The following is a 13,007-nucleotide window of genomic DNA, read 5'->3' as shown; positions in this document are numbered from 1 at the left end:
TGTAGAAGTCTTCAGTGGAACTTGAGAATTATTTCTAGCCAATTTTTCATACATTTTTCCACCAGATAGATCTGAGAATGTCCTGCGTGGTCTCCTTGGAAGCTGCCCTGGGCTGGGGGATCACCTGTCCAGGAGCAGAGCCTGGGTTAGGTGGCATCTTCTGGTCCCTTCCAGCCCTCTAATCCCCTGTAGTAACTAAGGGCCCCACATCTCAGGATTGTCACCTGCAGGGCATCCCAGGAGCACGTTGCTTTATCCTAGGAACAGGGTCTGCTGTCTTCTGGGCCTCTTCCCAGGACTTCGGCCTCACCAGGTTGGGCTTCCTAGGTCAGGCCTCACCAGATAGTGAAGACCTGGACTGGGGAATGTTCAAGGCAGAGGAGAGGTCAAGCCACAACTTAGGACCTGCTGGAAAGTGCTGGCTGCCAGGAGGCTGCTGTGGAAATAGCTGTAGGCCTGAGAAGCCAGCGTCTTTAAGGGCGAGTGGGGTGATGAGAGGACTATTCAGCAAGTCCCATGGACCAACAGGCAGATTGGTCACTTACTTGGCATTTCAAACAAACAAAAAATCCACACGAAGAAAGCATTCCTGTCTGTTCAGAACTTACAGCCTAAGAGCGGAGAGAAGCTAAACCCCTGAACTGGGATCACGTGAAAGGAGATGAAATGAGCGATGCACAGAGGACACTGCACGGGGATGCAGGTAGGCTGGAGAGGAGAGGGGTCAGTCCAGGAGACCATCCTGAAGAGCAGCCTGTGATGGAAAAGGCCAGCAAGAGCCACGGAAGCTGCTGAAAGGGTGCGGGAAAGCCACGGTTCCCTCCCTCCCCTCGCCCCTCACTCACTCTAGTCCCGGCTCCCTTTAAACAGGCCTAATATGACCAAACATCACCCTTAGGACTCCTGGGCCTCGGACCTCAGTGTTGAGTCTGGCAGCAGATCCCCAAGGGCTACAGTTTGCACTGGAGGCTGGGTGTCACCATTAGCAGGTGAGGGAGTACATGGGGAATGCAGATTCCCAGGCCAGCCCTGCCAAGTCTGCGTGACTGTGCTGGGACTGTGCGGTGCTGTTGGACATGATTTCTGACCTCAGAGGCCCTGCTTTCTACTGGGGAAGCCAGACGCTGCATTCCGCATGCCATTGGGACCTTGAAGTAGGGCTGAGAATGAGGTGTCTGGGTCAGGAACCGGTGAGCACGGTCAAGGGACACCCTTAGGAGGGGAGCCTGCCCTTCACAGCCAGGGCAAATGTTGGGGTGCAGCCATGCTGGCCATCTCGTCTGTTCTGCCCGCACATCTCCTGCGGCACCCTGTGGTCTGTGTCCTGATGTGGCCCGACTGTGGACCCCCGTGTCCTGCCCGCTGTGTCTATTTCTCAGCTCCTGCTGGGTCTGGGCTTCCGACACCAGCCCTGGTCTGGCGATTGAAAATGACTGCAGCCTCGGGTGCAGCCTTGTCCTGAGAGTTCAACACGGGTGCCTCGTGTGTTCCTCATGGCGTATCTACCATGGGCTGTTTCAGGTTTCAAGCAACAGTGATGTGCTCGGGTCACCTCAGGGCGGAGGGCTTACAGGAAGGCCAGGCACAGCAATGCGGGCCTCAGCCTAGCCCAGCCTCTAGAGAACTGGAGCACCACAAGGCTCAAAGGGGCTTGGGCCAAACCCTGAGGCCCATCTACTCGGCTCTGTCTCTGCTCCTAGCCCCTGCTGTCTCTTCAATATCCGGCAGCTTAATGCCACCCCCCACCCACCCTGCGCCGTGTGTCTTTTGGCTTCTATTTTGCTCTCTCCTGAAGCCGCTTCTTCTGACTCTCTGAGAGGGAGTGTGTGGATGGATTCCCAGGACCAGATTCCTCAAGGCAGCTGCTGTTGGCTCAGACGTCCCTGGCCAGGGTGTTGGTGCCATAGGGAGCAAGAGGGCAGGCGGCTACCTGGGCTCCCCTCTAAGAAACACTCACTTCAGAGGGAGAATGTTTAAGGTTTGAATCACTGATGTTAACGAAAGGCCACGTGATGTAAAAGCACTCTGGGGAGGGGGATGTCTAGGAAGGAAGGGAAACTAAGCCACAAAAGAAGCCCTTCATGCCCAGCCCTCGAGGAGAGAGGAGGATCAGGAGCCAGGGAAGAGAGGGCGGGCAAGAGCGACATGTGGCATTTCTCAAGTGGGAGACCAAGTTCAAAGGGGGCACAGTGCTCCCAGGGAAAGCACCCCTACAAATTTTATAAAATGGATCAGGAGCAGAGGAAGGGGAGAAGGGAAACTAAATCCAGCTTGCAGGGCACTTGGTGTCCATCGAAGGTCGGCCTGTGCTCCCACCTGCTTCCTCGCTTCCAGCGTTGTTTGCTGCCTATTGACCTAGAATCCCACAGACCCCACTACAAGGTTATGGTCACCCTCCGGGTCCTACAGATAACAGCTGGAACAGTTCGAAATGTTAAGTCTTCCCTTTGAGATACTCGTTCAGGTCCCACACACCTGTGAAATTACCATGTCAGCTGATCTAAAGGACCCCATAGGAGCTGACTCACCAAAGAATTCAGTTTCTACATTCTGATGAATTCATCCCCCTTACCCCAACCAGTCAACAGCTCCATTCTCCAGTCCCTTGTCCTCCACAATCCCATTAAAGACTCCAGCCCAGAAATCCTGGGGGAGATGGAGTTTAGCGGCTCCTCCCATCTCTTGGCTCAGTGCCCTGTGACTATCAAACTCTGTCTGTTGCAGCGCTAACTGGTAACTGGTCTGTTAATGTGCAGCGAGTGTAACAGGTCTGTTACTGTGTAACTGGTCTGCTACCTGGTCTGCTACTGTGCAGTGGGTATACAAACCTGTTGGTCCTATGACACCAGTCCCTCACGAAAGCACCAGATTAATTTTCACACCCTTTGTGGCTGCAGATTGGAAGTGGAGGATGAGGGTGAGGGGAGGTGCCTTCTAACCTGGGCTTGGGGTGTGGAAGGGCAGGAGGGCAAGAGAACCCACAGACAGGACGGAGGGAGGGGTGAGCTGCTTCAGGCATGGATGCTGCCCTCACTTACGCTCTGCCCTCCTTCTCCCTAAGGTGAATTGACTCATGGTCTTTCCCCCTGCCACCCTGAACAAAGAAATGCCACTCACTGACCTGTGATGCAAGCTCTTCACACACGCATGGGAGTAAGTGTGTGCATGGAGAAGGCACCACTCCAGCCTGCTCTCTGGGCTCGGTCCTGGGAGACCTGGCCAAGGGCCTTCACGTCCGAACCCTCTCCTGGAACTGGAGGGTCAGCGGGAGGCAGGGTTGAGCCTGCTAAACTGAATTTGGCTTGGTCCTCGTGGCTCTCTTAATTGCTCTTTGACAAATAGCCAGAAAGTGGAGGCAAGGAAGGTGGACTTTATTTCCATGTTCAAGGTATAAGAACGTGAAGCTCCAAGAGAGCAGGTGACATGGCTGTGCCAGTGCCCCCCAGCACACCCTTCAGTGACACCATAGATGGGCCAGGGCTGCAGGATGCTGTGAAAACAGCACATTCCTTTGACCACGTGGTCCTAGTTCTATATCTGTCTCTGTCTCTTTGCTAGCTATGTGACATAGGGGAAGTCCCTTAACTTCTCCGAGCCTGCGTTCTCATCTCTAAAATGAGGATAGTAAGTTCCACCTCACAGGGAAACTGTGACGCTCATGCAGGAAGACAAATACAAACTATTAAGCCTAACTCCTGGCATGAGCTAGGTGCTAAGAGTGCTTTTCTTGCTCACTTAAACCACATTTCCAATGACCACATCCAGGTATGCCAGGGCTGCCACACCAAGCGCCACCTCTGAGAGGGAATGGCGGCCTCCCTTTGCCTGCAGTTTTTCCAGCCTCACCGTTCTCGATGGCCCAAACTACAATTTCTCTGGGGGTGGTTCATTAGAAAATGGAGCTGTTAAATAAAGTGTTCACGACATTCTTCTGGATCATGGATCCCCCTCCCAAGGGAAAAAGCCTAGCACCCACATATCCATCACCCACACTGTTTTTGACAGAATTTCAAGGAACTCCCAGAAACTCTGAAACCACAAGCAAAGCTCCTCTCCCAGGTGGGAGGGCAGGGCCCACGAGCACACACTGGCATCACGAGCGATTTGTTGTGCAGCCCGACTATCCCCCAGTTCACCAACAACCTTCTCCTCATGCAACGCCCGGGACCATCCTTCTGAATTACCCACAGGCTGAGGATGAAAGGCGAGGGAGTGAGTGGACCGTGGGGAAGCTGACCTTGAGAGGGACAGTGCAGGGGTGAGCTGGCTTGGCCCGGAGGGGAGCGCAGTGAGGAACCCGTGAGAAGGGGCCAAATGCCCTGAGCAGCCACCGTTTCTTACCCTCTTGACTAAGATTGAACAAGAGAAAAAAAAGAAAAAAGTCACCACACAGAGAGAATCGAAACCCTCTAGCCAGGAAAGCAGATGAACAACAGAACAGCAGTTGGGGCTCTCTTAAAGGCTTTAAACACAGAGGACGGATGTGTCTCTTCTTGTTGTGGCTGATGTCCTAGCAGTGTTAAGGAGGTGGAGGCTCTGGCCTCACTGACCTCACCTGCCACAGTAACTCTAAGGCTGGAGAAATAGAGTCCCAGCACCATCACTGGGACTATTGTGCCACCATTGGTTTGAGTGAACAGAAGAGTGCTGTTGTTTTGTTTTGTTTTGTTTTGTTTGCAGAAGGGGCATCCCCTAAAGGGGAGGTGCTGTTTGGTGTATTTGCAGCAGCAGAGTGTCTGAGTGAGCTCCGTGAGGGCAGGCTTGGTGCCCTTGAGCACTGCTGGGCTCTCAGAGCTGTGGGAGGGCAGAGGCAGGCCTATCTGGGCTGCCAGGCTTAGCCACAAGCTCTCAATTCTCAATTCCTATTCTGGGAGAATTGTCCTGACTTTGCTAAGCACATTTTTTTCTGTCTTTTTATAGACAGGGTCTCACCTTGTCACCCAGACTGGACTGCAGTGGAGGGATCATAGCTCCCTGTAACCTTAAACTCCTGGCTCAAGTGCTCCTCCCACTTCAGCCTCCTGAGTAGCTGGGGCTACAGGTGCATGTGCCACCACATCCAGCTAATTTTTAATTTTTGTAAAGACGGGGTGTCCCTGTGTTTCCTAGGCTGGTCTCAAACTCCTGGCTTCAAGCGATCCTCCCACCTCAGCCTCCCAAAGTGCTGGGATTGCAGGCGTGAGCTGCCACGTCTGACCTGTGCACACCTTTGTGTCTATAGTACCTTGACCTTGAGCTCATCCTTGCTGCATCAAAAACATTTTTTAAAATATAGTTTTGAAACCACACATAGTTGAAAATTTGGATAATATAGAATACCAATATAGCAAAGAATAACGTAGGAAACCCATTCAAAAAAGAAGAAAAGAAAATAAAAATCTGCAATGCTCCCACCCGGATTTGGACTTGATTAATTTTGGTTTAGGTCTTTGCAGTTTGCTTTTTTTTTTTTTTCTTTTTTTCGATGGCGTTCTGTTGCCAGGCTGGAGTGCAGTGGATCTTGGCTCGCTGCAACCTCCACCTCCTGGATTCAAGCGAGTCTCCTGCCTCAGCCTCCCGAGTAGCTGGGACTACAGGCACTCACCACCATGCCCAGCTAATTTTTGTATTTTTAGTAGAGATGGGGTTTCACCATGTTGGCCAGGCTGGTCTCGATTTCTTGACCTCGTGATCCACCCACCTCAGCCTCCCAAAGTACTAGGATTACAGGCATGAGCGTGCCTGGCCCAGTTTGCCTTTCCCCCCCACCCTTTCAGCAGCGTTTTAATCCTGTATCCTCCAACTTACTGGGGCTTGGCTCTCCTGTGACTCAGTTTTCATGGTTAGAAAATATGATGGCTACATGCTAACAAAATTCTCCAACTGCTTTCATGAGGTTTCCTCATCCCTGTGGCCAGGAGGGCTGCATATCCCTCCATCCTAGGCGGTGAGGATCAGAGAACCGGGTGATGATGGGCGCAGAGCCATGCAGCAGGCCCAAGGGGCCCAAGGCTCCTCACTCTTAACCCAAGTGGATGTCAGAGAAAAATCCCACCTCGATGACAGGAGGCACAGACACCAGCCTGCCAGGGCCACGCACCACAGGTCATGTTCATCTGGGATCTCCTGTGAGCCATGCTTGTGCCTCTGAGACACAAAATCAGAACAGCAGCCAGTCCCAAAAGAGTTTACATCTTGCTTTTTGAGCCAATCAGACCTTTGAACAAAACTTTTCCACAGTATATCTGTCTTGTTCACTTTCAATTTGGAGAGCGGTCCTGACCTTTCTTAATGAAATGGGACCCTCCTCTTCTTTGGCAAATAATAAACTCAGTGTCTGCTTTAACTGGCTTTGTCCACTTGCTTTTCTAGCTGGGACATTCTCTTCTCTGAAACTGTTTGTGGATATGATGAGTGGTCAGAGGCGTTTGTTTCTGTTAAGGTGTTGCTGGTGGTGGGGCAATGGTTCCAGCTCCCATCATTCAACCAGATTCCTTCATCCCCCAAACTCTTCTGGATTTAACCTAATCTTAGAAATCAGAGCCCCATTCAGTTAACTAGAAAAATCAGAACTTCTGGGTAAAGTTACCAGACATTCACTATTGGGAGGAAACAGCTCCAGACTTGAACTTGCCACTGTCCTTCCTTGCCCCCTCTTGGATGGAATAGATGGGCCCTGTCCCACTTCCCACCTCCCCAGTCTTCCTTCATGGTAAGAAGAGCTTTTTTCCTGCCTATTAGCCATGATTTGAAGCCAACATTGAAAAAGTTCCGATTTTCTGGATCGTGGGGAAGCTCCTGTCAGGGCATCCCAGCTTCACATTCTGAGTGCCTCTCCCAGCCCTGTGTAGCAAATCAAGTGTGCCTCCTGAAAGCATCCTTTGACTGCAAGTGCAGTCATCATGATTATTTTCTCTTACACCATTGGAGTCAGGGTCTCTTGGATCCTAACTGCAAATGTATGCAAACACTATGCCAAAATTTTTGACAAAAATTGGCAAAGGAAGATGTTTTGCCGGTGAAGTGCAGCTAACACTTAAAGGGGAGCAGAGAGCTGTTTGGGGTGGGGGCCCAGGTGAGAGTTGAAAAGGAGGAACAGGGAGAAGGGCAGGGGGTTGGGTGGTGTCTGCAGCAGTGATGGAGGACGCTGGGGGGCCTTCCTCCTCCCCTGTCTTCCAAGGTGGGAACAGAGAGAGTCAGGGGCTCCCTGTCTCTTTCTTATGGTGGAGGCATCTTCAGAGCTGGGGTGAGGACAGAATCTCTTAGCCCCTCTTCAGATGCTCCAGATGCCACATCTGGTGCTGAGAATGAGGTTGAGAGACCCCCGAGCCCTCCAGCCTTCCTATGCCATTACATTCACGTCAAACCCTACCACACCGTCATTCACTTCACATTAAAGCATTTTAATTGTCCCCTGGGAGGTTAAGCTGTGTGGATCTTCTTTTCTGTGGTCCCTCTCTATCAAAGAGCCATTTACCCTTTAAGTCTTAACATTGGAAGTTTCTTTTTTTTTTTTTTTTGAGACAGAGTCTCGCTCTGTTGCCCAGGCTGGAGTGTAGTGGCCAGATCTCAGCTCACTGCAAGCTCCGCCTCCCGGGTTTATGCCATTCTCCTGCCTCAGCCTCCCGAGTAGCTGGGACTACAGGTGCCCGCCACCTCGCCCGGCTAATTTTTTTGTATTTTTTAGTAGAGACGGGGTTTCACCGTGTTAGCCAGGATGGTCTCGATCTCCTGACCTCGTGATCCGCCCGTCTTGGCCTCCCAAAGTGCTGGGATTACAGGCGTGAGCCACTGCGCCCGGCCTAATTTTATATTTTTAATAGAGATGGGTTTTCACCATGGTGGCCAAGCTGGTCTCGAACTCCTGACCTCAGGTAGTTTGCCTGCCTCGGCCTCCCCACGTGCTGGGATTACAAGCATGAGCCACTGCGCCCGGCCTGGAAGTTTCTTTACTGATCATCTGGTCCAATCCCTCTGTTTTACACGTAAGGGAACTAAAACACGAAGTGGCTTCCCCCAGTTCTCAGATCTGGACTCTAAACTGGTCACACCTCCTTTTCCAGGTGGCATTACTTATTGGACAACAGGCCCCCAGCAATCTAGGTGCCCCTTGAGATACCATGATAGCAAAACAAGGTTGTCTTCTTTTAAAGAGGCAAGAGTAACTTTGTAAATACACGTCCCTGTCATTCCTAGGAAATTCTGTGGGATCATGGACATCACCAACTTAACTTCTAAGTGTGCTTTTCAAAAGGCCAGGCAGGGCAGACTGCAGTGGTTACTTGTAGACTTGTAAATAACTTCTGGGCTGTCCAAAACTACCCAGTTTTGTGATTGTTTTACCCTTTGGCTGTTCAGAGGCAATGATGAAGTTGAAGGTTTGCGGGAGGAAGAGAAAGAAGGGAATGGCAGAATGGGATGTGGGGGTAATAGAGATACATTTATTGAGCACTAATTATATCCCTGACATTATGCTTAGGGTGTTACCCAATATTATCCCCATTTTACAGACTGAGGAAATTAAGGTTAAGTAATTTGCCCAAGTCTCACAGCTAGCAAGGAAGAAGCTGTAGGTTTCAAACTTGGGGCTGTCTGATTTCAGAGCCCAAGCTTGTCACCACCATGTTTATGGGGCAATGGACAAGAGAAAGCCAGGTTTCTGGGAAACTTCTGAACGGCCACAGTGAAGAATGACCTTCTTACATCCCGCTGATTGAATGTCCAGCCTTGATGGGATTTTGAGCATCACAGGGGAAGAGGGGCCAGAAGAGGAGGACAGCAGTTTCCTGTGTTGCTCCAGACTTGCCTCACGTCACCCACATTTCTCTGGGGCTGACATATATTTTTCTGGTAGGTGTGGCCTGAGGGTGTTGGGGCTTTACTTTCGTGCTGGTGCAGGCAGTTTTCAGGCTCATATAAATATTCACTCAGCTGTTTATTTATTCATCCAACAAGCATTTCTTAGACACCTCCTCTGTCAATTCTTGAGCCAGTAAGTAAGCATGGTCCCTGACCCAACAGATCTAATTCAGGTTCAGAGATGCACAACCTAATTCCAGCAAAGCTTTTTGTAAATTGTCTGGGGCAGCTTTTACAACCCTTGATCTTTCCCACTTCTCAGCTATTCCTGTAGCAGCAGGAAGCTCTGCTTTGGAGGAATGGTGAAGAGATGGAAAAGTGAGGCTGTGAGCTGGCCTGAAGTTTTGGAAAAGGATGTGGAAACCAGAGACTAACAAGAGGATTTGGTGGTGTATGTGATGTCCCTCTCCTCGGTGTTCCATTTCCTTGGGTACTTAAGTTGGGCTCCTGATTTAAGGGCCAACTTCTCATGTAAAAATCCATCCCAGCATCCTCAGCTTAAGTAACTGCCACTTGCCACTTGCCTGCCCCAGCGGAATTAACGGAAGCTGCCAACAGCCCTGCTGACCTCATTGGATGAAACTGTGTCCCCAGCAGACACGAACTCCTTCTTCTGAGCAAGGCTCCCTCCTATCTCAGAGCAGGAAGTCCTCTTATGAGGAGTCCAAGCTTCAGACAGAGAAGCAGGGGCCATTCAGTTATTTACTCTGCTCAGTGTCAACCTAAAGGGAAGAGGCTGAGACACAAAGTATAATTCAAAGTTTACTTGAACCAAAATGAGGACAGCTGCCTGGCAGAGTCAGACCCAGGTACCCTTGGCTGTGAGCTTCCTACAGACTTTGTTACAAGCAGGTTTTTTAGAAAACCAAACCAAAACAAAACAAAAATAACTTCTATTTTAGGTTCAGGAGTACATGTGTAGGTTATACAGATAAACTCATGTCACGAGGGTTTATTGTATAGATTATTTCATCACTCACATACAAAGCCTAGTACCCAATAGAGTTTTTTTTCTCCTCTCCCTCCTCCCAACCTCCACCTTCTGATAGACCCCAGTGTGTGTTGTTCCTCTCTTTGTGTCCATGTGTTCTCATCATTTAGTGCCCACTTATAAGTGAGAATATGTGGTATTTGATTTTCTGTTCTTGTGTCAGTTTGCTAAGGATGGTAGCCTCCAGCTCCATTCATGTTCCTGCAAAAGACATGCTCTCATTCCTTTTTATGCCACGAATGTTCATTGCAGCACTGTTTACAATAGCAAAGACATGGAACCAACCTAAATGCCCTTCAATGACAGATGGGATACAGAAAATATGGTATATGTACGCCACAGGAAGGATTTTAAAGGCAAAAGAAGGGGACAGAGTGGGCTGGTACAGGGTTGTTTGTCAAGAATTCTTACTGGTTTACAGAAATAACTTAGATGAATGACTGGCTACTCATTATGAAACTATAGGTGATAGTGTCCAGTGTGGCATTATTATAGCTACCTGTGGCGATAGCAAGCAGTTTAAAAAAATGAATATATAGCTCAAAACAAGGAGTGGGATATGATTGCTCTCATTTTACTGTCTCTCCAGGCCTGATGATTTAAAAGGACTCGACTTCCTCAGATGAAAGCTCTTTACTTTTTGCATCAGGAACTCCCTTGTCTGCTTTCTTGGAGTGTCAGGATAGGTCCCACGAAGAGCTGCTGGCAGGGACAGACAGAAGCCAAGGAGAGGCCGTGGCAAGGAAGCTGAAGTGTTTGGGAGGGGCAACAGTCCCCTGCCTGCAACCAACATTAAAAAGCACCGTCACTTCAGGCTGAAAGTGGTAGAAACCAGTTTGTTAAGTCACACCAAAGTATGTGTTAGACGGACCTGGCTAGTCCTTTACCCAGAGATCTTGTAGCATAACGGCAGGCAGATGGAAAAGACTTAGAAAGCATTAATCACTGCACAAGCTTAGGGCCCAGTCCCTTTTGCAGGGTGGTGAGTGGTACAAGTGCCTGGAAAATATGTACAGAAACTGTGAAATTGGCAGAGGAAGACCCTAGAATTTGGGGTTTGGTTACGGTGGGATCAGAGACATCTGGGAGGATGGAGAAAAACACCCAAATTATATCCCTGACATGATGCTTAGTGTGTTACCCAATATTATATTCCCATTTTACAGACTGAAGAAATTAAGGTTAAGTAATTTGCCCAAGTCTCATGGCTAGTCTCATGGGTGCTGGAAGCGAGACTTCATGACTGAAATAATCATGTTACCCTGAGAATTTCTTTCTAATTCCTGGCTTCAGATTTAAGGTTATGGTTGATGGGTGAAAGTATACACATCCAGACCTGTCTGTCTTGGACTTTTGGAAGATTTTCTCTGGGCTGAAGTTGTTAGCTAGGTTAAATATCAAGAAAGGCTATAATTGCTTTTTCTCCCTATTGCCAGGAAGTTGGACTTCCATAAAACTCTAGTGGAGGTTCACCGCAGCATGGATGGAAAAGCACTGGATTTCAATTTTACTCTTGGCTCTGCTGAGCTGTGTACTCTAGGACAAGCCATTTAACTTTTCAGCTGCGCTCTATAAGAATTCACACCTATCTTGGAGGAGTCCTTTAAAATAATTTTTGAGACAGGCTCTTGCTCTGTCACCTAGGCTGGAGCACAGTGGCGGCGAGATCATAGCTCATTGCATTCTCCACCTCCTCTCAAGCAATCCTGCTGCCTTGGCCTCTCCAAGCACTAGAATTACAGGCATGAACCACCACACCTGGCCACAAGACTCTCAATGATTAAGAGGGAGAATAACCAGGACAAAGATATGTGAACTGTAAAGAGCTGTCATCTTACAATGGTGATGGTGATGATCCTTATACTCCTGGGAGGTTTGGTGCACATTCTTGCCTACAGCAATTGTAAGCAGAGGATAATGCTTCCATCTTGAGGATTCTCACAGCAAAGTTAAAAGTACCAATATTACCTGATATTTAATGTAACTGGACCCACCATCTACTGCTTTATGCACAGAAGATACTGGGCTGAGGGAGCCTCCGTGAGCAGCACTGAGAATCTTGGTTACAAATGAGTGGAATGAGTAAGGGAGGAGGGGGTCTTTAGCGATCTTTAAGAGCAATATGAACGGCAAGTTATTGTTGTTAAGGAACACAAAGCAAACATGAGCAGTGAAAGAAAGGCAAACCACATCTTGCCTATTTAAAGCAATAAAGGAAGGGAACAAAATTATACAGGCAAAGAGGTGCTTTTGTTTCCCCAGTTATGAATCCTGGTAAAAAAACAAAACAAAACAAAAAACCTGCACACAAACCACAAAGACAGTCAGTACCTTCACCTCAACTCCTAATGTGCTGTGTTTTCTTAAGAAAAAAAAAAAAAACAAAAAACCCTGAAAATAAACCAGTGTCACACTTTCTTCAACTTGCTATCTAATTTGAGTTTCATGTTTATATTCTTTCTAGACAATCTCAAGACATTACTCGTTTTCTCCTCAGTAGTAGCTGGTTTTTTTTCAGGCATGGAGTGGGGAGGGTAAATGTAATTTTCCAAGTACACATGCATTCATTTACTCAATATTTATTACTTATCGTGTGCCAAGTTGTCTGCTAGATGGGGCTAACAAAAATAAATCCCTGCCCTTAAGGGAAGGAAAGACCCATACCCCGGTATCTGTAGCCTCTACCCCGAAAGAAACATCTGACAGACTTCTGGTTTGGAGCTTGGATACTGACTAATCAGATCTCATCTGCCTTGGCCAATCAGGGCTCAACTGTATCAACCAATCAGAGCTAAGCAAGTTGCAATCTTTCATTTGCATAAATAGACCTCATGGGAAACATGGGCAGGAAATTTTGCTACAAAAGCCGACTCCTGCTCACGCCTGTAATCCCAGCACTTCAGGAGGCCGAGGTGGGTGGATCACCTGAGGCCGGGAGTTGGAGACCAGCCTGACCAACACGGAGAAACCCCGTCTCTACTAAAAATACACAATTAGCCGGGCGTGGTGGCACATGCCTGTAATCCCAGCTCCTCGGGAGGCTGAGGCAGGAGAATCACTTGAACCCAGGAGGCAGAGGTTGCAGTGAGCCGAGATTGCCCCATTGCACTCCGGCCTGGGCAACAAGAGTGAAACTTCGTCTCAAATATATATATATTATATATATAATATTATATAT

General features: G+C 48.8%; 1 long non-coding RNA gene across 1 annotated transcript; it reads left to right on the top strand.

Annotated features, from left to right (window-relative positions):
- The first annotated feature begins 9,363 nt into the window (after positions 1-9,363).
- On the top strand, positions 9,364-11,506 carry LOC108522571 (uncharacterized). The gene is made up of 3 exons (XR_001883528.1): positions 9,364-9,647; positions 10,419-10,683; positions 11,266-11,506. It is a non-coding gene; the product is annotated as an uncharacterized LOC108522571 (long non-coding RNA).
- The last annotated feature ends 1,501 nt before the right edge of the window (positions 11,507-13,007 follow it).

The sequence above is a fragment of the Rhinopithecus bieti genome, unplaced genomic scaffold, assembly GCF_001698545.2.
Source record: "Rhinopithecus bieti isolate Rb0 unplaced genomic scaffold, ASM169854v2 scaffold_2654, whole genome shotgun sequence".
NCBI classification, from domain to species: Eukaryota; Metazoa; Chordata; class Mammalia; order Primates; family Cercopithecidae; genus Rhinopithecus; species Rhinopithecus bieti.
This window is presented reverse-complemented; position numbering and strand designations above follow the sequence as displayed.